The following is a 26,279-nucleotide window of genomic DNA, read 5'->3' on the forward strand; positions in this document are numbered from 1 at the left end:
TACTCAGTACACATATAACAAACATTTATTAATGTCAAGTTATTTTATTCATCTTTTCATTGTTATCATTTTAGTTTATGTTGATGAGAGTTTTTGTTCTTAAGAAATATGGGTACTTAAAATAGCTGTAATACCACTGAGTTTATAGTTGCAAGTTTTATTTTGCTTAGGCTTTTGCAGATTCTAGGGATATAGTAGGGATAGATCTAGGTCGACTCAATTTTTTTAATTAAGAAGTATTTATTATAGAAAGGAATGAATACATAAGGGATCTAGATAGTACCCCTTGCTACCTTGTCAGTCAGGCCTAGTCTTCTGGCTTGAGCATCTCTTGATGTGGCATTGGAGTTACATTGGGGCCAAATGACAGGGACCACAAAGATGCATTTACCATTTCAATAGAAGCATTTCACCTCATAATTTTAAACTAAGGTTCTCAAAGCCTTCCACTTATCCACGTTACTATTACCCGTGAATCAGCATGTTTTAAAATGATTCTTGGGTACATGAAGTTGTTCTAGGTCAAACCTTCCTTCATAAATGGTTTTAGATTTTAATTTGCTGTATATAACATAGCCTATGTGAGTTATATTTTTGAGGTCATATTCATGTTTGAATCATTGATCAGAATCCTTTACTGAAGATTAACTGATCTCAGCTCTTCTCTTTTTGTCACAAAATTGTATATTTTGTTCTAAATAGCATAGATTAACACATTTTATTTGTGATGTCACTGCCTGAATATCCAGTGGTACTAAAACCTAATATAACCAGGATTCAGTTTTCTCCCATCCAAACTTGCTGCTGCTTTAGTGTCCTCTATTTTGGTTATGGCAGCACCCACCTCCTAGCCTAGAAACTTCTTTTACCACTTGCAGACCCTTGTACTCCACATCCAGAACTTGCCTAATCCTGTCAGTTTCACCTCTAAAATATCTCTTCCATTCATCTGTTTCCATTCCTAGTGCCTCATTCCTAGTTCAGGCCTTTATTATCTTTTTCTTGTAGTATGGTGCTAGCCTCTTAACTTGTCTCCTTATCAACAATCTCTTTCCCTTCCAGTCCACTTTAGATCTTCTGAATAATTACTCAGCCCCTGCTTAAGAACTTTGAAACAGTTCCTCATTGCTTACAGACTAAAGCTATAGTTCCTTTTTTGGCTTTTGAGGTCTTCTCAGGTATAGCTCCAACTGCCTTTAAAAATTTTCTTCTGTATCCCTGTAATCTTTTATTTACACTGTACTGTTTAACTATTGATTGTTCCCTGGATCCTCCTGAGAGTTCCTGCCTCAGTGGCCTTTATTTCTCCTGCTAAAACTCCTTACCCCGTCTCTACATATTCAAATATTACCTGTCTTTCAGGACCTGCACAAATGTTAAAACTTATCCTCATATCCATCATTACTTAGAAATAATCTCTCCTCCTTGTTGGTTGCTGTTGTACTTCATCTTTACTTCTCTTCTGGCATTTGCCTATTAGTACTATAGTAATTTATATAGATGCCTAGAAGATGTTCTAGACCATAAACTTATTGAGAGAGTAGGGTCTATGACTCATTTTGGTACACTACTGCTCCAGTACACAATAGGTACTGAGTAAATATTTCCTTAGTGAATGAATATCGGTAAGAATATTAATTACTACGGAATGTTTTTGGACCAGGTAACATATGTATTCAGCACACTTCTCAAATAAATTTTTATTATTTCCTTGTATGTGCAAAGCATGAAAGGGTGAGGACAGTACAAACATGACTGTATCAAGACCTTCTCAGGAGTTTAGTCTGAGAGAAGAAATAATGACATGTACACAAACAATTTTACTATCCGATAGACGAGAGAGAATGTGAACATGGCAATGTGAGAAGTACAGACTAAATGCTATTCAGGGTTAGAAGAGGTTCTGAGTGGGGGAATAAGGACAAGCTTCAGAGAGGTGCCATTTGAGCTGGACTTTGAAGGATGAGTAGAATTTAAATAGAGATTTGAGAGATGAGGGTAACCTAATGAAGTGTTGGGTGTAACATTTCTGAGGTGAGAAAGCACTTGAATTATCCCAGAAAGAGTGTGTAGTTCTGTCTGGCTCAAAAATGGATAAGCTGAATTAGGGTAGTATGAAGTAAGACTAGGAAGATATGGGTTGGAGCCTGATCAAGGAAGGACCTAATATCAGGCTAGGGAGTTTGTTTGTTTTTAAGTGCTAAAAGTTTGTGGGCAACAGAATGAAGTTTTTTTTTACCAAATGAAATTATTTTTCCCCATTAAAGAAGCCACCCTTGATTATTATTACTTCATCCATAGCATGGACACAATATGTATGTTTTTAATTGAAGTATAGTTGATTTACAACGTTGTGTTAATTTCTGCAGTACAGCAAAGTGATTCACTTATATTTATTTATACACACACACACACACACACACACACACATTCTTTCTAAAAATATTCTTTTCCGTTATGGTTTCTCATAGGATATTGAATATAGTTCCCTGTGTTATATAGTAGGACCTTGTTGTTTATCCATTCTATATATAATAGCTTACATCTGCTAACCTCAACCTCCCACTTCATCCCTTCCCCAACCCCCTCCTCCTTGGCAACCACCAGTCTGTTCCCTATGTCTGTGATTCTGTTTCTGTTTCATAGATAGGTTCATTTGTGCCATACTTTAGATTCCACATATAAGTGATATCGTATGGTATTTGTCTTTCTCTTTCTGACTTGCTTCACTTGGTATGATAATCTCTAGTTGCATCTGTGTTGCTGCAAATGGCATTATTTCATTCTATTTTATGGCTGAGTAGTATTCTGTTTTATGTACATACCACATCTTTATCCATTCATCTGTTGATGGACATTTAGGTTGTTTCCACGTCTTGGCTGTTGTGAATAGTGTTGCTATGAATGTAAGGGTGAATGTATCTTTGTGAATTATGGTTTTGTCTGGATATGTTCCCAGGAGTGGGATTGCTGGATCATGTGGTAACTATTATTAATTTTTTAAGGAAACTCCATACTGTTTTCCATAGTAGCTGCACCAACTTACATTCCCACCAACAGTATAAGAGGGTTCCCTTTCCCCCCCCCCCTCTCCAGAATTTGTTAGTTGTAGACTTTTTAATGATGGCCATTCTGACTGGTGTGAGGTGGTACCTCATTGTAGTTTTGATTTGCATTTCTCTAATAATTAGTGATGTGGAGCCTCTTTTTTAAAATAATTAATTAATTTTTGGTTGTGTTGGGTCTTCGTTGCTGCGTGTGGGCTTTCTCTAGTTGTGGCAAGCGGGGGCTACTTTTCGTTGTGGTGTGTGGGCTTCTCATTGTGGTGGCTTCTCTTGTTGCAGAGCATGAGCTCTAGGCATGTGGGCTTCAGTAATTGTGGCATGCGGGCTTCAGTAGTTGTGGTGTGCAGGCTCAGTAGTTGTGGCTCGTGGCCTCTAGAGTGCAGGCTCAGTAGTTGTGGCGCACAGGTTTAGTTGCTCCACGGCACGTGGGATCTTCCCAGACCAGGGCTTGAATCTGTGTCCCCTGCATTGGAGGATTCTTAACCACTGTGCCAATAGGGAAGGTGGAGCCTCTTTTCATGTGCCTATTGGCCATCTGTATTAGCATGGACACAATATTGAAGATGTGTTCTGAAGGTGGTTCTGACCTAGTATAACACTTGTTTGTATTTTACCTATACATTCCCCTAGTGCCTCTACTGCTTAAGTAACTCTAATAAGATTTGAAACTTAAAGCCAGTAGGAATATAGTCTGTGATAGCCTACTCAATTCTTCCCTGATCATGAAGCCTGCTCTCTGGACCATATTGTCATGGTTTTGCCAAAGTATTTTCAGGAGTAGAAGATTTAAACTGTATGTTTACTTTATAGATATATTCAGTGGTAGATACAGAAAGATAGAGTATATCAAGTGTGAATATGGTTAAAAGGGATATGTTGGAGACATTTGAAAACTTATTATTTTGTATGTGAGCTGAAGAGTAGAGTTGCAGTTTTAGTCAATGAGTAGGGTTTTTAAATGCTTCATTTCTTATTATGATAGGGAATCTGGCTTTATACTATTTGTTAGTCACAACTGTTTCAGAGTACATACCATCTCTAAATTTTCATTTGGTGTGAGAAACCTAGAAAATCCATACAATTAAAGGTGTTAGAGTAAATATAAATTTGCAGTAATAGTATAACCTAACAAATCTAAAAAGTAAATAAAAACCAGTGTTTTGGACTTCACACAAAGAAGCATTACATCATCAGTGAGGTTGGTGTTTTTCATTGTGATTGATTTCGTATCTAGAACAGTACTTTAATTATGTCATTTGGATACTAGAATTTAATACAGAGATAGAGAATTTAAATAATGTCACCAAAAAGATGACTTATATTGAGGAATTGCTTTAAAAGGAAAGGAGAAAAGGAGCTAAATATATTCATCTTAGCAGAGAGACAGTTGAGACATAAGTTTATAAATATTTGGAACTTGTAAACACCAAGGGAGGAAAGATGTATTTTAATTTTACAGCAGGATATAGCTAAGAGTAAGAAGATGAAATACAGGATGACTCATTTTTATGGGATTACTATTCTGGTAGGTTGGAAGAATGCCAAGATATAGTTTATCTCTTTTTCAAAATTATGAGCTTCTTGGGCTTCTCTGGTGGTGCAGTGGTTAAGAATCCGCCTGCCAATGCTGAGGACATGGGTTAGAGCCCTGGTCCGGGAAGAGCCCACATGCCTCGGAGCAACTAAGCCAGTGTGCTACAACTACTGAGCCTGAGCTCTAGAGCCCGTGAGCCACAACTACTGAGCCCACGTTCCACGACTACTGAAGCCCGCATGCCTAGAGCCCGTGCTCTGCAACAAGAGAATCCACCACAATGAGAAGCCCACCCACTGTAACAAAGAGTAGCCCCCGCTCGCCTCAACTAGAGAAAACCCGTGCACAGCAACAAAGACCCAACGCAGCCAAAAATAAGCAATTAATTAATTAATTAAAAAATAAAGATACTACATGTGGGGGCAATTTGTTATTAATAGACACGTAAAATATACGTAGCCAACATGTCATAAACAACCTACAGCGCTGTTGAAAATCCAGTAAAAATTCTGCCTGAACCAACGGTGTGTCATAAGGAAGAAAAAAAAATATCGCCAAACCAGAACTATGTAGTTTTGCCAGTTAATATGCCAAAATCACCCAGAGTCATTTATTATACATTTCTCTGTAGCTAGAATGTCTGTTGCTTCATTTTCTTTAATCAGCAAGTCCCAAGTTTAAACAACATTTATCATCTCACAGATTCTATGGGTCAGGAATCTAGGTGTGGCTTACTTGGATTCTCTGTTTCAGAGTCTCTTTAAAAGGTTGCAGTCAACTCAAGTCTTGATTGGGAAGAGTCCACTTCTAGTTCACTCACGTGGTTATTTGCAGGATTCATTTCCTCACAGGCTGATGGGTGGAGGCCTCCTTGTTTCCTTGTTACGTTGATCTCTCCATAGAGCATCTCAAAACATGGCAGTTTTCTTTACCAGAGTGGCAAACTTGAGGGCGAGAGAGAGAGAATGTGTGTTAGCAAGATGGAAGTCACAGTCTTCTGTAAGTTAATCATGGAAGTGACGCCTCATTACTTTTGCTGTATTCTGTTCATTAGAAGTCACTAGGTATAGCCTACACTCAAGAGGAGTAGTTACGTAAGAGTGTGTATACTGGGGGTGGGGATGATTGGAAACCGTGTCTGAAGCTGCGTACCATAGAGTCTGAGAGGCTTTTAAATGATGTTTGGATCCTGTTATTGTCCTTTTAATTTAGTTATAATATAGTATAGAAAATGCAGGAAGCCCCCTCCTTTCATATATAATTTTTTCCATGTATAAAAGTTGCTTGTGTAGTAAGAGTTTCGGGATAGTTCTAGAGAGTGAAAAAAACATTATAATGTACCAATTATTCCTTCCCTTTTACATTCTTCAGTGATTTATTCCCAGAATTTGGTATATGTTCCTTACTTTTCCCCTCCTCTTCTCTTCCCTCCCTCCTTTCCCACCCTGCATTGAACCACAAGTTTAATCCACTTAAATCTGGAGGGTGTGTTAAATTGAGACCCAGGATTTTTCACTTTGAACATACCTAGAGGTTCTTTCTTTGTTATGCAGTCTGAGGCATATGCTTATCACTAATATTAGTACTTTTTTATTTCTATTTTTCTTTTCCACACATTTGTGTAAAGCAAAAGTAAAAATGCAAAGGAAACTTTAAATGATAGCAAAACCTTTGTTTTCCAAGTTTGGTAATGCTGCTGAGTTGTAACAGCTAGCTGACAAACAGTGAAAGGACAGCATGAAATATAGTCCTTTAGCCAAAAAGAGCATTTGAAGACTTTTTAGGAACAGCACTGTATGAAAATCCAATATATGAAGTCAAAGATGGCCCTCTGTTTTCTACTCAGCTGGAAAAAAAGTGCTGTGCTGTTCTTCTTTGTGAAAGTTTGATGAAAATAAATGCTTGGTTGTTGGAGAATTGTCTAGAAATCTCTCTTTGCCTCACAGCTTCTCTTCATAACTTGTGTGACAAGGAGATGCATCAAGTCTTTAATTTTGTCTATGCTAAACAGGGCCTGATAAGGCAAATGTTTATACTTCAAAGAAACCCTTAAAATCTTACTGTAGCCATCATGGCAGCATTTTGCAAGCATTTTCATAATGTTTTAGAGTTTTAGCCTTGCTTAGTTCTTATGATATGGGAGCATTGAGATCCTAGATTAAAAAACAATATATTTCCGGACTTCTCTGGTGGCACAGTGGTTAAGAATCCGCCTGCCAATGCAGGGGACACGGGTTCGAGCCCTGGTCCGGGAAGATCCCACATGCCACGGAGCAACTAAGCCCGTGCGCCACAACTACTGAGCCTGCACTCTAGAGCTTGCACGCTACAACTACTGAGTGCATGGACCACAGCTACTGAAGCCCACGCACCTAGAGCCTGTGCTCCGCAACAAGAGAAGCCACTGCAATGAGAAGCCCGCGCACCGCAACGAAGAATAGCCCCTGCTCGCCACAACTAGAGAAAGCCCACGTGCAGCAGCAAAAACCCAACACAGCCAAAAATAATAAATTAAAAAAAATTATTTCCAAGATAGTCAGTCTTGCTACTTAAGCCTCAGTTTACTTATTTGTAAAATGGCAATAATAATAGGTGCTTTATATTGTTGTTGATTCCATTGTCTTAGCTCCAGAGTTCCTGAATTTCTCCTGATTTCCTTTCTGTAGAAGCTTCTGTCCATTCTTCTGAATATCATCAGCAGTGCAGCGATGCCCTTTCTTTTAACCACTTGCTTCCCCAGAATTCCTTTAGCCTGATACTCCTAGCCACTTATGCTTTACAGAGTAGAGCTCTACTGTAAATATGTGAAACATGCTTCTTGGTGTTTTAAAAAAAAAAAGTAGGGCATGTTTCATCTGGTTTATATTTAAATATTGCTAAATATTTTATATTTTAAAAAGTTTTTAAAAACTGGCTTAAATAGATCAAAGTTAGTGTTTCACTTAACTTTTCATTCTAACAATTCCATGCTAATCAAATGACTATTATTTTTCATTTGATTTATTAACGTTTCACTTGACAAATTGTGACAGAAAGCAGCATTTATTTTAATATGATTTAGTCACCCTAATTTCTTTCAGAATGCAAAGCTAACAATGAAAAAAGTTAAGTATGGCCTGGTTATCTTCTAACCTTCAATTTTAGGTGATTTTGGACAATTACAAATCTTGTCATGCTGAAGAATCACACTAGGGCTTTTGCTGGTGACCTTTGGTTCCTAACTAGTTCCTTAGAGCTGGTCCTCCACAGTCTGTGGCTCAGCTGCTCATGATGGCAGCCTGAAGGCCTTTGATGGTAGTCATGTCTTCTGTGTACAGATGCTTCTACTGCTTCTATACAAGGCCTTGTAAAGATAGGTATGGTAATGTTTCTTACAATGCTCTGGATACTGTGACACGCATCTTACAAATGTAAGAAGGTATTATTGAGGTGTTTTCTAGATATGGGGCTGTGATTCTTTCTGGCATGTCAGTTTTTCCATCATCCATGCCCATAGCCCAGTAACCGGAGCTTGCAGCAGAGTCCTGCACATCTGCTGGTTTGAGTTAGAGCATAGTGCCCTACCATCTGTTTGACAGGCAGGTGATACACACTAAGAGTCATACTTCTAAGAGGGCCAGCTTCAAAGGGGACGTGGTTTGACTCACAGTGGCTTATGAGGCCTCTGAAGGTTCAGCTCGGTGACAGGGCTCTTTTGATGATCCTGGCTTTAGTATAGTTCTATTAGCCTGTACTGACAAACACATTTCTAGAAGGCTATTTGCCAAGTTAACTTCATAGTCCCTAAAAGGGTATATAGTCAAGATATATTCCACAGTGACAGCAATGGCAGAAACTGGTTAGGAGTGAAGGCTTACAGAAGGAGCCCCAGTAGTTTGAGGCCTATGTTTAGAACTGAAGAATCAATTCAGACATACTATTTTATTAAATTAATTTTATTGAAGTAGAATTTATATACAATAAAATATACCCATTTAAATTACAAATTGATGAATTAGGACAAATGTGTGTGCTACCACAGGCATTCTATTTGACCAACACCGTAGGATGATCCAAGATCCCTTACTGAGAATGATGGTATCTTCGTCAAGAGGGGACCTTGCATTTAAGGACTGATGATTCGTTTCACTGGGAGATTATTTATGATGGTTATTTTGTGTGATCATATTTTCAACTAAGCACACATCTGGGTAGAAGTCTTCTGTTGGTGAGGACTATAAGTCAATTAAGTATTGTTTATTTGCCAAGTGTGCTTTTGTTCTCATAACCCTGGCCTGGAGTACATCTCTGAGAGACTTAGGTTCTAAGCCTGGGTCTGCCACTGTGGACAGTGGACTTAGTTGAGGTTATAGGTTTTTTGTGTTTCTTCATGAGTAAAATGAGAGGGCTGTTTGATAACTTCTACCTCTGACATTCTTAATTTCTCATGATAATAAGAATGAATTATTTGATTTGAATGTGACTGTCACAAATGTAAATGGAAAACTACTTTCTACCAGTGTTGCTTCTCTGCGGATGGATTGTACTAGTTAATGAACAGGATAGCATCTGAATACCTTTGTAGCCTTGTTTCCTGGCCTTGCTGTCAATGTGGAATATATCTTGATTATACTGTTGGTGACCTTGAAGTTTGTTAGGTAAATTGCCTTCTAGATACATGTGTTTGTCTTGCATAAAGCTTTTTATAAAGGCTGCTTTTTATTGGTTCTTGTTAGAGAAAAGAAAACCTTATCTCTGCTGTTCAGGCCTGTAACCACTCCTAAAAGGCAAAGACAAAGAAGTGCATTGTTAACTGTTGTGCAGTGCTGGGTTGGCAGCTGTTTACCATGAATACCGAGGTTTAATTAAGTAGGTACCTGTTACAGATACCTCTAGACCATTTTAAGGTAAAATGAAATTAATCACAGCATTTAGTATTATAGACTGCTCATTTTAAGACAGCCTACATCTAGTTATTGACACATAATTTCTAACTGGGAAGGAATTTTCGCTGAGAAAGAGCACTTTAAATAGTGGTTAGGTTCTCTGAATACAAAGGCCTATTTAACCCACAGTACACCTAAAGTATGACACTAATAGAACTATGGAACATAATGTCCATTTTTCTGGATTTCTGTGGGGGAAGTACTGGTTTTTAGACCTAGAATGTTTGCTTTATAAACATATTTCGTCCTTCTAAGGTGTTCCAGACAGTATGCTGGGCACTGGAAATACAGGGATAGGTAAAATACAGTCCCTTTCCTAATGAATGCGTGGTGGGGAAGATACACATAAATTGATAATCATAAAATAGTAAGGCTTAAAAGAGAAACTGTAAAGTATGTTCAGGGATTAGCTATGCATAAGGTACTGAGAGTACAGAAGCATGCCTAACCAGTTGGGATGGGGCTCTCTTGGAGGACTGAGCTGAATCTGAAAGGATGAGTAGAAATTTATAAGAATGACTTGGGGGACGTGGGTGGGGAGAACATTCCAGGCAGAGGGGACAGCATGAATAAGGGAATGGGGTAAGAAACTGTGAGCGCTTTGATATTACTGGGGCAAAGCAAAAAAGTAGTGAAAGAAGAGGAAGAAGAAAGAAGTAGGGACCAGATTACAGTGGATCTTAATTGTCACGTTTAGAAGCATGGGTTTTTCCTGTGGTCAGTCACAGCTGAGCTGGTCAGGTTTTTGCTTAAGAAACACTACTGAGACAGGGATGTGGAGAATTGGTTTGAGGGTGCAGGGATAGATAGCAGCTTTCTCAGGCTGTTGTAATGAGCTGGTTGAGAAATGATGAAGGCCTGAATCAGGTCAGAGGTAATCAAGATTGTGGGGGGGGGGAGATAGCAGATAAATCTTTAGGAGGTAAGATAATCAGGCCTGAGGATTGGTTAGATTTTAGGAATAAAGGACAGGTGTTCAGACTTCTGCTTTTGTTGATTGAGTGACTGAGAAGGGAATACTATCAGAAAGAGAGACAGTGAAGATTCAGTTTGAACAAGTTGAATTTGAGATGATTGTGGAGATAGCCAGCATACAGTTGACATATCTCTAGATATATAGAAGCTTAGAGACCTAGAGGTATAGATTTTGGAGTCATTGGCATATGAGTGATTGTTGAAACCCTGGACTGAATTAAAATTAGGTCTTTAAAAAATCTATATTCAGAAGTGAGCTTGGCATATTTCATGGTAAGTGCTCACTCTGGTTTCTTAACAATTTCTTTCAAAATTGAGAACTTGCCTACCAAAGGACGATGAATACTGAGCATTGGCAATTTTCATTCATTCATTTAATTGTTCATTCATTCAACAAATCTGTTTTTTTAATTGACATCTGCTGATTGTTTTATTTAATTTTTCACTTTAAAAACAAGACCAAAATCAAAACCTCTGAACTTATACTTTTCAACCTGAAAGAATCAAAGAATATAGTTATAATTCTAAAGTAGCATCAATAAAGCAAGTGTTATTCTTATGAGTATTAATGGACTATACTGAAAGAAGGTAAAATATAATACTCTTATTTTGTACTTACTTTGAAATGCTGAACAGATGTTTATTCTGAACTGAACAGATGTTTATTCTGAACAGATGTTTATTCTGAACATCTGAACAGATGTTTATTCTAAAAGATGCTACTATGAAGTTTGCAGACTCAAATACTGATAATCGTTATTCAAAAGTAAATTTATGGAATAACTGGAAAACAGGCTGAATTGGAACCTGTGGATAGTTTTATGATATTAATTAGCAACATTTTTTTAAAGATATAGAAAGCTATTGTTTTAATATAAATTAGAAGTTTTAAAACCATCTCCCTTTAGTGCTTTCAATTATCACATAAACCAAAGACCCAAATAATTTCAAATGATCACAGATACTATTTAGGCAAAAATTCTCATGTGTCAGTACTTTTAATGTTATGCACATCAAATTATAGTAAAAAATGACTGTAAAGATGCAGCCCCTCTATTTCCATGAACAGCACACTGCATTACAGTAAACCGAGCTTATATTCAACCATCAAATGTGGTTCTCCCATTATTTCATTTTGTGACGGGTCATTAAGAATATCTTCAAGTCCAATAGTCTCATCATTACCCCTCAAGATATCCAATGAAAGGTTTGAGCTGGGAAGAAATGGAAGACACTGAACCTGCTGCACTGCCTTGAATTCCATTTGTAGTTTTAGTGGAGCAAATAGACCCTGGATGTTTCTCAGTGTGGAAAAGTTCATTTTATCTTGGTTGAGCTGGAAATTTTTTTCTGTTAATTCAAGAGGATGACTGGGCAAAAGTTCATTTTTCACACAAGAAAAATCTTCTCGAAGAAGATCATGACTTTCAAAAGGTCCACTTGCTGAAAGTTCAGTAACTGGAATACTGTCCTTTAGCTGAGATCCAAGTCCTCTGGCATTCACCTTCAACTAACTCGCTCTGCGAACCCATTCAACAAATATTTATTAAATGCTGTATGCCTGGATTTCAGCAGATACATAAAGTGGTGATAGAAATATCTTCCCTGCCCTTTAGGAGGTTGCAGTCACAATAATCAGATTCTCTATATTTTTAACTCCTTTACTGTCAATGAAGTTATTTTAAGAGGTAAAATTATGATAGACTGATGCTACTAGCAAATGGCTATTGTGCTTAAGAAAAAAAGCATGTCTCTCACTCTTAGTTCTTTGTCCTGTTTGTTACAATACAGAATCTTATTTGTTCAAGGTGAACAATGGAGAACAGTGTAAAGAAAGGAACATAAACTGAAAATTTTCTCCTGGGAATGTACTTCTGTATGAAATGTGACGAGAGTCATGCCACTTCTGTATTTAAAGAAAAGAATAGTTGTAGCCATTAATATTAGGCTAGCACTGTTCATTGTTCAGAAACTAGTCCAGTTGATGTCTGATTGGTTTTTTCCTATTATTCAGGATTGTAGACAGTTGTGTTTGTTTTTCTGTCTTCTTTACTGGTGCTGATGAGAGTCATCTTGTGGGTTTCATATTTTTGTTCCAAATGTCCTGGTGTAGGAAGTGTAAAGCAAATGTAGTAGGATAATTGTATATCTTTAGGCTGTTCTATTTATGATGTGCCAATTAACTGAAATAAATTTAACCCTGTGAAAAAAATTGATTCTATAAAAGGAAAAAGCAAATCTAGAATACATGTAAAACATCATGAATGTACATTCAAGAATTAACTAAATTCTGCTAAAATATAGATATTTCAAGAATAATTTCTGAGTAACCATACTGTTTATCACATTAATTCCCTGACTTTTGCCTTTAAAATACAATTTAACTAAAACGAACCCTGCAGCCTTGATTTGTCTGTCCAACTTTATTGCTGATAACTTGAATATGAGACATCCAACTCCTGCCATTTCTACTGTTTCTATGGTAACTAAAGTGTGCAAACCCAGCAGTATCACTTTCTTTCACAGCTGGCATTTTGTGTTCACAGTAAGAAGAGGGGTTTTAGTAAAGCATAGTCTGTGTTAACTGGGATGTAACTAGGTCAGAACAATTTTGGTATCCTTTTTTCATTCTTTTAGGTTTGTACGTGTGTGTGTGGGTGTGTGTGCATGAGCTGCAGTTTCCTTTGTTTTTTAATAGCATATACCTTCATTTAATTAATCACTGTCAAAGTTAGTCTTTTGAAAATTCAGCATAATATCTGTAAACACAACTCAATGTGGAATCTTGAGGGTTATATGGAGTTGTTCAGAGACTTGCCCCTAGCCCTGTAGGTCCTTGAGTATTTCCCTTAAGAAGAAGAAAATCGATGTGAAAATGCTTTGAAAAGTTAAATGCATTTTATTTATTTTATTTTCCATTATGATTTATTACAGGATGTTGAATATAGTTCCCTAAGTTAAATGCATTTTCATGGTGATCATGTTATTTATTTTGCTGTTATTGTTGTTATTTTGAAACATCAAGTATCTTATGACCATAACACATTCACTCGTCCTGAAGGGGACAGATAAAGCCCAGTTAAGAGGTGTGCATTAAAAAATGATTCCCGGGCTTCCCTGGTGGCACAGTGGTTGAGAGTCCGCCTGCCGATTCAGGGGACACGGGTTCATGCCCCGGTCTGGGAAGATCCCGCGTGCCGCGGAGCGGCTAGGCCCGTGAGCCAAGGCCGCTGAGCCTGCGCGTCCGGATCCTGTGCTCCGCAACGGGAGAGGCCACAACAGCGAGAGGCCCGCGTACTGCAAAAAAAAAAAAATTATAAGAATGACTTGGGGGACGTGGGTGGGGAGAACATTCCAGGCAGAGGGGACAGCATGAATAAGGGAATGGGGTAAGAAACTGTGAGCGCTTTGATATTACTGGGGCAAAGCAAAAAAGTAGTGAAAGAAGAGGAAGAAGAAAGAAGTAGGGACCAGATTACAGTGGATCTTAATTGTCACGTTTAGAAGCATGGGTTTTTCCTGTGGTCAGTCACAGCTGAGCTGGTCAGGTTTTTGCTTAAGAAACACTACTGAGACAGGGATGTGGAGAATTGGTTTGAGGGTGCAGGGATAGATAGCAGCTTTCTCAGGCTGTTGTAATGAGCTGGTTGAGAAATGATGAAGGCCTGAATCAGGTCAGAGGTAATCAAGATTGTGGGGGGGGGGAGATAGCAGATAAATCTTTAGGAGGTAAGATAATCAGGCCTGAGGATTGGTTAGATTTTAGGAATAAAGGACAGGTGTTCAGACTTCTGCTTTTGTTGATTGAGTGACTGAGAAGGGAATACTATCAGAAAGAGAGACAGTGAAGATTCAGTTTGAACAAGTTGAATTTGAGATGATTGTGGAGATAGCCAGCATACAGTTGACATATCTCTAGATATATAGAAGCTTAGAGACCTAGAGGTATAGATTTTGGAGTCATTGGCATATGAGTGATTGTTGAAACCCTGGACTGAATTAAAATTAGGTCTTTAAAAAATCTATATTCAGAAGTGAGCTTGGCATATTTCATGGTAAGTGCTCACTCTGGTTTCTTAACAATTTCTTTCAAAATTGAGAACTTGCCTACCAAAGGACGATGAATACTGAGCATTGGCAATTTTCATTCATTCATTTAATTGTTCATTCATTCAACAAATCTGTTTTTTTAATTGACATCTGCTGATTGTTTTATTTAATTTTTCACTTTAAAAACAAGACCAAAATCAAAACCTCTGAACTTATACTTTTCAACCTGAAAGAATCAAAGAATATAGTTATAATTCTAAAGTAGCATCAATAAAGCAAGTGTTATTCTTATGAGTATTAATGGACTATACTGAAAGAAGGTAAAATATAATACTCTTATTTTGTACTTACTTTGAAATGCTGAACAGATGTTTATTCTGAACTGAACAGATGTTTATTCTGAACAGATGTTTATTCTGAACATCTGAACAGATGTTTATTCTAAAAGATGCTACTATGAAGTTTGCAGACTCAAATACTGATAATCGTTATTCAAAAGTAAATTTATGGAATAACTGGAAAACAGGCTGAATTGGAACCTGTGGATAGTTTTATGATATTAATTAGCAACATTTTTTTAAAGATATAGAAAGCTATTGTTTTAATATAAATTAGAAGTTTTAAAACCATCTCCCTTTAGTGCTTTCAATTATCACATAAACCAAAGACCCAAATAATTTCAAATGATCACAGATACTATTTAGGCAAAAATTCTCATGTGTCAGTACTTTTAATGTTATGCACATCAAATTATAGTAAAAAATGACTGTAAAGATGCAGCCCCTCTATTTCCATGAACAGCACACTGCATTACAGTAAACCGAGCTTATATTCAACCATCAAATGTGGTTCTCCCATTATTTCATTTTGTGACGGGTCATTAAGAATATCTTCAAGTCCAATAGTCTCATCATTACCCCTCAAGATATCCAATGAAAGGTTTGAGCTGGGAAGAAATGGAAGACACTGAACCTGCTGCACTGCCTTGAATTCCATTTGTAGTTTTAGTGGAGCAAATAGACCCTGGATGTTTCTCAGTGTGGAAAAGTTCATTTTATCTTGGTTGAGCTGGAAATTTTTTTCTGTTAATTCAAGAGGATGACTGGGCAAAAGTTCATTTTTCACACAAGAAAAATCTTCTCGAAGAAGATCATGACTTTCAAAAGGTCCACTTGCTGAAAGTTCAGTAACTGGAATACTGTCCTTTAGCTGAGATCCAAGTCCTCTGGCATTCACCTTCAACTAACTCGCTCTGCGAACCCATTCAACAAATATTTATTAAATGCTGTATGCCTGGATTTCAGCAGATACATAAAGTGGTGATAGAAATATCTTCCCTGCCCTTTAGGAGGTTGCAGTCACAATAATCAGATTCTCTATATTTTTAACTCCTTTACTGTCAATGAAGTTATTTTAAGAGGTAAAATTATGATAGACTGATGCTACTAGCAAATGGCTATTGTGCTTAAGAAAAAAAGCATGTCTCTCACTCTTAGTTCTTTGTCCTGTTTGTTACAATACAGAATCTTATTTGTTCAAGGTGAACAATGGAGAACAGTGTAAAGAAAGGAACATAAACTGAAAATTTTCTCCTGGGAATGTACTTCTGTATGAAATGTGACGAGAGTCATGCCACTTCTGTATTTAAAGAAAAGAATAGTTGTAGCCATTAATATTAGGCTAGCACTGTTCATTGTTCAGAAACTAGTCCAGTTGATGTCTGATTGGTTTTTTCCTATTATTCAGGATTGTAGACAGTTGTGTTTGTTTTTCTGTCTTCTTTACTGGTGCTGATGAGAGTCATCTTGTGGGTTTCATATTTTTGTTCCAAATGTCCTGGTGTAGGAAGTGTAAAGCAAATGTAGTAGGATAATTGTATATCTTTAGGCTGTTCTATTTATGATGTGCCAATTAACTGAAATAAATTTAACCCTGTGAAAAAAATTGATTCTATAAAAGGAAAAAGCAAATCTAGAATACATGTAAAACATCATGAATGTACATTCAAGAATTAACTAAATTCTGCTAAAATATAGATATTTCAAGAATAATTTCTGAGTAACCATACTGTTTATCACATTAATTCCCTGACTTTTGCCTTTAAAATACAATTTAACTAAAACGAACCCTGCAGCCTTGATTTGTCTGTCCAACTTTATTGCTGATAACTTGAATATGAGACATCCAACTCCTGCCATTTCTACTGTTTCTATGGTAACTAAAGTGTGCAAACCCAGCAGTATCACTTTCTTTCACAGCTGGCATTTTGTGTTCACAGTAAGAAGAGGGGTTTTAGTAAAGCATAGTCTGTGTTAACTGGGATGTAACTAGGTCAGAACAATTTTGGTATCCTTTTTTCATTCTTTTAGGTTTGTACGTGTGTGTGTGGGTGTGTGTGCATGAGCTGCAGTTTCCTTTGTTTTTTAATAGCATATACCTTCATTTAATTAATCACTGTCAAAGTTAGTCTTTTGAAAATTCAGCATAATATCTGTAAACACAACTCAATGTGGAATCTTGAGGGTTATATGGAGTTGTTCAGAGACTTGCCCCTAGCCCTGTAGGTCCTTGAGTATTTCCCTTAAGAAGAAGAAAATCGATGTGAAAATGCTTTGAAAAGTTAAATGCATTTTATTTATTTTATTTTCCATTATGATTTATTACAGGATGTTGAATATAGTTCCCTAAGTTAAATGCATTTTCATGGTGATCATGTTATTTATTTTGCTGTTATTGTTGTTATTTTGAAACATCAAGTATCTTATGACCATAACACATTCACTCGTCCTGAAGGGGACAGATAAAGCCCAGTTAAGAGGTGTGCATTAAAAAATGATTCCCGGGCTTCCCTGGTGGCACAGTGGTTGAGAGTCCGCCTGCCGATTCAGGGGACACGGGTTCATGCCCCGGTCTGGGAAGATCCCGCGTGCCGCGGAGCGGCTAGGCCCGTGAGCCAAGGCCGCTGAGCCTGCGCGTCCGGATCCTGTGCTCCGCAACGGGAGAGGCCACAACAGCGAGAGGCCCGCGTACTGCAAAAAAAAAAAAAAGATTTCCTCTGTGATTCTAGATTTTTACTTGACTACAGGAACCCTTCTCTATGGATACTGCCCAAGCTCTAGGTTCCTTTCTCACACTGTACAAAAGAGCTCACAGTCGCTGCTCCCCTAAACCATGTCACCACTTCTGCCCTCATCTCAGGCCTCACTCTTAGAGCTTCCATGGGCTTCAAGTAGATCACGTCAAAGTTATTCTCTACTGTCTTCAGAACTAGCTAGATCCTCTTCTCTCTCTCTGTCTCTCTCTGTCTCTCTCTGTCTCTCTCTCTCTCTCTCTCTCCCCTCATTCCATTGTGGTGCTCATATTCATATTCTCTGTTTCCATATAGTGTGACTGCAGGAACTTCTAATAAGAGCTAACAGTGGTCCAAGATGAACTTCCTGCTTTTCTCCCATTCAGCAGCTCATAATCTATTTTCATTTCTTATACGAAGCAATTTTTGTTCCCTTATATCATACTTTGTGTTTTTATCTTATATCTTTATTTTAAAAGGATTTAATTCCTAAATCCAAAATTTAGGAATTGCGAACAGTGTAACAAATGGTACATAAAATGGTTTATTTGATGATTTTACAATTTAAAAAATTGTTATATCCCAGAGATTCCCATTCTCACTAAGGCCTTGAAAAATGTACTCTATATCTGCCTTTACCTTTTTTCCACTTATTTGGGTCTCATTTATTGTGTCTAGCTTCTGTAAATGCACAGAAATTATTTTTTCTGTGTCACCAGTGACCTTCTAATTGTCCCAAAGTTGCCTCTCCTCAGCTTTCATTCTGTTGCAGCTGAAGGCTACCTCTTCCTTTTTAAACTCGTAGCTTCTAGAACCCTGTGCTGACAGTTTTCTTACCTTAGATGCTCTTTCACCAGTTCTTTCACTGGCTCTTGTTCTTCTACCCTTTATTCCTCTCAGCATTATTTTTTTCTTATATTTTTAAAATACCATTTATCTACTTGTAAACAATACCAAAATATACAAAATCAAACATTATGGAAATATATAATGTAGTAGAAAATGGTAATCTCTCCAAACTCTGCTATCAGAGATTGGGCAGGATATATATAAAATAAATTATGCAATTTGTAAAAATTATGGGTAAGATGGATAATATAACAAAACGATGCTAATTCTAGTCATGAAAAACCTAGTCTTTCTGAGCCCACATGTCATTCTGTCTGACCGGCACCCCTCCCTAACCTTTGCCCCACCCCTCCTCTGCTGCCCCTGGGCTAACTCCCCTCCTCTCACATTGACTGCAACAGCACTGACCTCCTTGCTCTTTCTCCAGTGAGTCACCCTGCCAGCTCACCAAGGTTTTTCCTCACTGCTCTGAACACCATGATCTTGCTCTGCTGCAGATCTCGTGGCAGCCCTCATCAACTCTCAGAGCACAGGCTAGACAGTGCTCAAGAACCCATCCAGGGGCTTCCCTGGTAGCGCAGTGGTTGAGAGTCTGCCTGCCGATGCAGGGGACACGGGTTCGTGCCCCGGTCATCCAGTTCTGCTACCCAAATGACTTGTGCCAAAAGCAGAACCACTGCAAACAGCAAGCAAGCACTACCTAGGGTTTCCTTCTCTTTAGAATCATCAGTGCCTTACCACTCTGTTCTCCCCGATGCCCACTGTTCTCCGTAGCGTGTCTCTGCTTTACCTGTGCCTCAAGCCTTTCAAGTTGCTCGTCCCTTATTACTGCACTTTCTTCACGTCTTATCCCAGATGTTACCTTCTCAGAGAGGCATTATGTAAGTAATTTAAAATTATGCTTAAATGATGTTGGAAATAACACCCTGTCATCCCACTCCCAACAGTACCTATCCCCATTCCTTGCTTTATATATTATCTTACAAAGCATAACAGTCAAGAGCCTATCACTTAACTCAATAACTGGAATATTACCAATAGCTTGCTTCTATTTATGTTTTTTCCCTCATCCTGTCCTCTTGTCTCCTCCCAAGAGGTAAGAAATATCCTGAATTTTGAACCTATTATTCACTCCTTTTAAAAAATAGGGTTATCACATTTGTATGTATGCCTGAACAGAACATTTTTTAGCTCTGCTCGGTTTTAAGTTTTATGAAAATGGCATCCTGTGTCTATAGTCTTCTAAAACTTGCTTTTTTTCTCTCAACATAATGCTTCCAAGACCTGAACATTTTTTACTTTTGTTTGTAATTCAGTGATTTTCACTGCTGTTTTAAAATTCATTGTGTGACTCGACCAAGATTAATTTCTCCAATTTCCTATTGGCTAGAAATTTGGGTTGCGTCCAGATTTTTTTTTTTTTATTACAAACTGTGCTGCTATGAACATTCTTTGGTGTTTCTAAAAATGGAATTACTGAGTCAAAGGGTATGCAATTGTTCAGTTTTGCAAGATGATGCCAAATTGTTTTCCAAAAAAGTTGTACCAATTTATTCTCCCACCAGCAATGTATTGGAGCTCCCCTGAACTACTTCCTACTCAACTGTTCTTAATTTTTAACCAATTTACTAGGTGTAAAATGGTATCTCACTGTGATTTTAATTTGCATTTTCCCCATTATTGATGAGGTATAGCATCATCTTTTCATATGCTTAGTGGTTAAACATTTTCTTCTTTTTGTTAAATCCCTGTTTGGACGTTTTGTCCGTTTTTCTGTTAGCTTGTTTTTCATATTGATTTGTAGGAGTTCTTTATTCTGGATACTAAACCTTTGTTACTGATAAGTGTTGCAAATACTTCTGCCTGTCTGTGCTTTGTCTTTTTATTTTCCTTATCTTTGATGATTGGAAGTTATTTTAATAGACAAATTTATGTCTTTTCTCTTACGGTTATTCTTTGTATCTTGTTTAAGAAATTCTTCCTCACCTCAGAAAGATATTCTCCAGTTTTTTTTTTCCTCCAAAGTTTTAAAGTTTTGCTTTTCACATTTAATTCCTTAATCCTCCTGAAATTGTTGTTTATATGATATGAGGTGAGGATTCATTTTACTTTTTTCCCGCTTAGATAACCTGTTGTGCCAGCACCATTTATTGATTAGTTCTTCCTTTCTCCACTGATCTGAAGTTCTCTCTCAGTATTTTGGTTCCATCTGGGTTCTCCATTCTCTCCCATTGATCAGTTTGTCTATCCCTGTACTAGAACCACACTGTTTAATCACTATAGCTTTAAAATAAATCTTGATATAATGTTTTGAGCCAGATTCCTCTCCTCATCCCCTACCCCTAACACTTAGTGAATATCTTGGCTATTCTTAGCTCTTTGCTCTTTCACATACATTTTAAAATCAGCTTTTCAAGTTCCACAAGGAAACTCTGATGGAATTTTGATTGAAATTGCATTGAATATACAGAGAAGTATTGGGAGAATTGATGTCTTTACTATATTGAGTCTTCTTATCTATTAACATGAGCTCTTAATTTATTTAGAACTTCTTAATATCATTTAAAACAAGGTTTCAAGGTGTTCTGTATAAAAATCTTGTAAATCTTTTGATATATTTATTCCTAGGCACCTTATACTTTTTTGTTGTTGTTGCTATAGAAATGCTGCCTTTGAAAAATTATATTTCCTAGCTTTTTTTTTCTGATATACAGAAATACAGTTGACTTGTTCATATTGTTCAAGTAGCCAGACGTTCTAAACTCTCTTACTTTTGCTAATAATTTGCCTGTAAATACTTTGGGCTTTCTATGTAGATAATTATATTATCTGAAAATAACAATAGTTTTATTTTTGCCTTTCTAATATATGTCTTTAATTATTGCTTTATAGTAATAGACTTATAGTACAGTGTTGATTTTAGAAGTGTTAATAGTGGGTATTCTTACATTATTCCTGATTTTAAAGGAAATGATTTCATTGTTTCTTTCTTAGTTTTTGATATATACCCATTATCAGGTTAAGGAAGTTTTTTCTAGTCTAACTTGCTGAGAGCTTTTATCATGACTGCGTGTTAAATTTTATGAGCTGCTTTTTCAGCCTCTATCAAGATAATTAAATCATCTTTCTTCTTTAATCTGTCACTGTGGTGATGGACTTATATAGATTTTCTTATATTAAGCCATCCTGGCATTCCTTTTTCTGGATTTGGCTTATTACTATTTTGTTTAATATTTTTGAGTGGAGTTGGCCTGAAGTTTTTCTTTCTTATCCTTTTTTGGTTTTTCTATCAAGGTTATACTGGCTTTCTAGAATGTGTTGGGAGTATTCCCTCTTCTTCTCGTCTCTGAAAATGTTTGAATAAAATTGAAACAATCTGTTCATTGAAAATTTGGAGAACTTGCCTCTGTGATCATCTGTTTTCTTGGTAGCAAGATTTTTCTTTTTAACATCTTTATTGGAATATAATTGCTTTACAATGGTGTGTTAGTTTTTGCTTTAAACAAAGTGAATCATCTATACATATACATACATCCCCATATCTCCTCCCTCTTGCGTCTCCCTCCCACCCTCCCTATCCCATCCCTCTAGGTGGTCACAAAGCACCGAGCTGATCTCCCTGTGCTATGCAGCTGCTTCCCACTAGCTATCTGTTTTACATTTGGTAGTGTATATAAGTCCATACCACTCTCTCACTTCGTCCCAGCTTACCCTTTGGTAGCAAGATTTTTAAGTCCAGTTTTACTTTATTTACTACTTCTTGGTTTCTTCAGGTTTTCTAATTCATTTTGAGTCAATTTGTAGGTTACAGTTTCTTGAATTTGCCTATTTTGTATATATTTTTAAATTAATAGATATAGTTTTTTAATAGGGTTCTTTTATCTTTCTAACCTCCACTGAATCTATAGTTATGTTCCTTTTTTAAATTTGTAATATCATCTATTTGCACTTTCTCTCCTTTTGATGTAGTTGTCCTAAAGGCTTCATAAATCCTCTCTTGTTCATAAATTCCTGTCCTTACCTTTATACTTCTACTTTCTTTTGTTTTAGTCTGTTGAATTTTGCTTTGTTTTGTTTTAACTTCTTAACTTAGGCACATAATTATTTTCAGCCTTTCTTCCTAACGTAAATATTTAAGGCTATACATTTCCCTTGTAAGTTCCACAGGTTTTGATAGGTCGTACTATCATTATTCCATTTCTGAGTATTTTAAATTTCTTCATGCTTTCTCCTTTTACCTTTGAATAATTTAGAGGTATTTTTACACTTCAAAATATATGGAGCTTTAGATTTATACTTTTGTAATTGACTTTTTGTGGGGGGGGCTGCATTGGGTCTTCATTGCTGTGCGTGGGCTTTCTCTAGTTGCGACGAGTGTGGGCTTTTCATTGCGGTGGCTTCTCTTGTTGCGGAGCATGGGCTCTAGGCGTGTGAGCTTCAGTAGTTGCAGCACGTGGGCTCAGTAGTTGGCGGCACATGGGCTTCAGTAGTTGTAGAGCGCAGGCTCAGCAGTTGTGGCGCACAGACTTAGTTGCTCCACGGCAAGTGGGATCTTCTAGGACCAGGGATCGAACCTGTGTCCCCTGCATTGGCAGGCTGATTCTTAACCACTGCACCACCAGGGAAGTCCCTGTAATTGACTTTTAACTTAATTTCATTGTGGTCAGAGAACATAGTCTGTTTGATAACAATTCCTTGAAATTTCTTGAGACCTGCTAGTACACTAACAACATTTGTAAACGTTCCATGTATGATTGAAAAAAAAAATGTGTACTCTCTAATTATTGGGTAAAAAGTTGTGTATATGCCTGTTAGATCAACTTTGTTAATTGTGTCCTTTGGATGGTCTATATCTTACTAATCTTTTGTCTGCTTGACATATCAATTATTGAGAAACGTTTGTTATCCTTGGTTTTTTCCCTCCCTGAAATGATATCAAATACATATATATTTCAAGTACATAATGAGTTTTAGGAGTGTTCTCTCTTCCTGGTGAATTGAATCTTGTATCATTACATGGTGACCATCTCTACTCCTAATAATGCTTTTGTCTTAAAAGCTATTTTGTCTGACATTACTATAGTTGATTCTTTTAGCAGTTTGCCTGCTCTTTTAATAGCCTTTTACTTTCAGCTTTTATGGTCCTTCCACTTAGATGGATCTCTTGTAAATAGTATGTGAATGGATTAAAGTATGTTTTTAGCAGGAAAATGTATTGTTTTAGTCCTTAGGCCTAAGTTAGGAAGTTTTTCCTACAGAGAGGGTTTCCTTTTGCTTCTTCTGGTTTACTTTAGTCCCCATGGGAGTCTTGACCGATTGTCAGGGAACAGGCTCAGTTTCTTCACCTTGCTGGTGGTCCAGGGTTCAGTGTCCCCAGTGAAGTGTGTTACTGGCATCTGCTCCCAGGTCCATCCTGCCTTTCCTTCCTTCTCCAGCCCTTATTTGGGGGTGGGGCTGGGGTTGTTGTAGATATCCCTTATCTCAGTGGTTCCCCAGACGTTTTGGCACCAGGGACCAGTTTCATGGAAGACAGTTTTTCCATGAATTGGAGTGGGGAGGATGGTGCGGGTGGTAATGCGAGCGATGGGGATCAATGGGGAGCAGCAGATGAAGCTTCGCTCACTTGCCTGCCACTCACGTCCTGCTGTGCGGCCAGACTTGGTACTGGTTTGCGGCCCGGGGGTTGGGGACCCCTGCCTTATCTCTTGTGAGATCAAGGATCCTTCAAGGAATGTTTCTTAGGCAGCATATATATTGTTGTTCTGTAATGGCAGGGTCTCCTAGAGCACCTACTCAGCCATAATACCAGATGTGGAAATCTCTTTGTGTTCTCCTTATTTAATTTTTATCCACAGCACTTATCAATACTGATGTACTATACATTTGTTATTTATTGCCCTTCTCTTCCCACTAGAATGTAAGCTCCATGAGGTCAAGGATCTTGCCTGGTTTTGTTTACTACTGTATCTCTAGCATCTAAATCACTGCTAGATACTCAATCAGTATTTGTTGAATGAGTGACTATGGAGGGAAGTGAAGGCGGTGCAAAAAAGCAATGCCAAATCTTGAACGTTTCCCTTGAAATGCTCTTGTGTGTTGCTCCATGACCATTGTCACAAGTTAGGGACCCCTTACTTTTCCCTTGACTATTGTAACCACTTCCAACTGGTCTCTGTCTCTACTTTGTGGTCCACCTTTCCTTCTCAGTTCATCCTTCACAGTGCTACCAGAGTTTTTTCCTAAATATAGATCTGATTATCTCACTGTCTTGTCTCGGCTTAGCCTATAGCATAAATTATAGTTTCTTTAGTGTGACGTTTAATTTCCAACATAGTTCCTAGCCTTAGGAATGCTCTACACTGAGCATTCTATGCTCTAGTCAAAATCAAAATACTTGTAGGCTCTCCCAGTATGTCATGTCCCTGGGTTTTCTTGGTGACCAGGCTCTTACTTTTAGGGTTCTCTAAGCCTGAAAAGTCATTCTTCTGTTTATGCTTATCAAAATCTTAGGCACTCTTAAATTCATCTAAAGTCATCTCCTTCCTAAAGACTATCCTGATATTCACTGAGAAGAATCATCTATTCCTGGCAATTTATTTTGCTGTTTTGGTACTTTCTGTAATCTGCCTTGTACTCTAAAAAGTAATCTGTCTGTCTTTCCCTACTAGATATTAAACTCCTTGAAGTCAAGGGCTTCATGTTTTGTTTCTCTTTGTTTCCTGAAAGTCTGCAGGACAGTGTTTTATACATAATGGATCTTTGATAAATAGTCGTTAAACTTGAATTTTGAAGGTTTGGTTTTTTGTCTGATGCATTTTTCTCTTTCTGCTACAGTAAACTAATCTTGTCTCATGTCTTCAATTATCACACTCCAGTGACAATAACTTTCAAATCTAAATCTTTGGGTTTCCCTGGTGGCACAGTGGTTAAGAATCTGCCTGCCAATGCAGGAGACACAGGTTTGAGCCCTGGTCCAGGAAGATCCCACATGCTATGGAGCAACTAAGCCCATGTGCCACAACTACTGATCCTGTGCTCTGGAGCCCACAAGCCACAACTACTGAGCCTGCGTGCTGCAACTACTGAAGCCCATGCACCTAGAGCCCATGCTCTGCAATAAGAGAAGCCACCACAATGAGAAGGCTGCGCACTGCAATGAAGAGTAGCCCCCGCACCGCAACTAGAGAATGCCCGCATGCAGCAGTAAAGACCCAGCGCAGCCAAAAATAAATAAATAAAATATAAATTCATTTTTTAAAAAAATCTAAATCTTCCTATTTCCACTCCCCTGGCTAGTACAACTAGGCCTCTCATATCACTCAAACTCAATGTGCCATCTCCTTCTCTTTGTTGTTCCCCCTCCCAAATCAGTACCTCTCATAAATTTTCTATCACAAGGGCACCATTCTTCCAGTCACATAAACTCAAAACCTTAATGAAATCTTTATCACCCTTTGTCTCAATCTTCTGCCTTCAACTAGTCACAAAGTCCTGTTAATTTCTCCTTTAAAATGTTCCTCAGCTCCATAACTCCCTCGTCGTTTCAGCTGAGAAGTCCTTGGATGAAGCGCTTATCACCTTACACCCAGTTCTGATACCTCCCTCTTTCTTGTAATCTCACTGCCTGTAATGTGTACAAAGGCCCGATTACTTCACCTGGCAATTAATATTCTGCAGGGTCTAGGTTCATTTTACCACCCCCAACATGAGTCCTCTGCCCAGTTCTGTCAAGTCAGACTTATTACTCTCTCCTAAGCTTGCTTCGTTCATAGCCCTTTTTTTTTTTTTTTTTTTTTTTTTGGTACACGTGC

General features: G+C 37.7%; 1 protein-coding gene and 2 pseudogenes across 3 annotated transcripts in view; 1 reads left to right on the forward strand and 2 right to left on the reverse strand.

Moving 5' to 3' along the window:
- Positions 1 to 26,279, forward strand: part of CDK19 (cyclin dependent kinase 19) — a 180,717-nt gene that overhangs the window by 129,492 nt on the left and 24,946 nt on the right. The gene's annotated exons all lie outside the window — the stretch shown is intronic.
- On the reverse strand, positions 11,528 to 13,032 carry LOC112396950 (proteasome maturation protein pseudogene; annotated as a pseudogene).
- Positions 15,360 to 18,522, reverse strand: LOC112396972 (proteasome maturation protein pseudogene; annotated as a pseudogene).

This window comes from Neophocaena asiaeorientalis, unplaced genomic scaffold (assembly GCF_003031525.2).
Source record: "Neophocaena asiaeorientalis asiaeorientalis breed wild unplaced genomic scaffold, Neophocaena_asiaeorientalis_V1.1 scaffold203, whole genome shotgun sequence".
NCBI classification, from domain to species: Eukaryota; Metazoa; Chordata; class Mammalia; order Artiodactyla; family Phocoenidae; genus Neophocaena; species Neophocaena asiaeorientalis.